The sequence below is a fragment of the Penaeus monodon genome, chromosome 34, assembly GCF_015228065.2.
Source record: "Penaeus monodon isolate SGIC_2016 chromosome 34, NSTDA_Pmon_1, whole genome shotgun sequence".
Lineage (NCBI taxonomy): Eukaryota > Metazoa > Arthropoda > Malacostraca > Decapoda > Penaeidae > Penaeus > Penaeus monodon.
Genome location: NC_051419.1, coordinates 25,375,509 through 25,376,175, shown reverse-complemented (window position 1 = coordinate 25,376,175; position 667 = coordinate 25,375,509).

The following is a 667-nucleotide window of genomic DNA, read 5'->3' as shown; positions in this document are numbered from 1 at the left end:
CCGTCATAGAAAACGTGGGCATAGACCATTTAAGGGCCAACTGTCTTATCTCTATCCGCGTGAGAAAGGTGGTAATTACAAGTGATTAGATAATGATTATTTCTCAGTGGTTTATGGGCATTTGAAACTCATTAGTTATTTCGGAGGAGAACACTAAGGAGAGAGTTTTTATTTATGTTTAATTTTTTTTCCCTTTTTTTTAGAATGTATGTTATCTGTTTTTTTTTTTTTTCTTTTTTTTTGTAGAAAATTTATTTTTTGTATTTTCTTAAGTATGTCATAAACCGATTATTCCCCGGCACTATTCACAAAATTTCAAAAGGAATTTTTTTTTTTATAATATTCGTCTTACAAGTAAAAATAATAAAAAAAAAATATACATTTAATCAAATATATATAATTGATAAGGGAATTGTATATGCCTGACCATAGCTAATCATATTTTTATCATTATTATGCAAATGCCATCTTCCCGAATAAAAGCTGATTATCAGATTAGATAGTGGCTTATCTATCGATAAAAATGTAGAGAAAAATAACAGTAAAGAATAAAAAAAAAAGGAAAAGAAATGTTACGAAAAAATGCACGAATGACAGGCGATGATTCAGCATTTTTGTTGTCGAGATTTTACGATATTTTGCGAGATTTTGCGAGAAGTCTATCAAG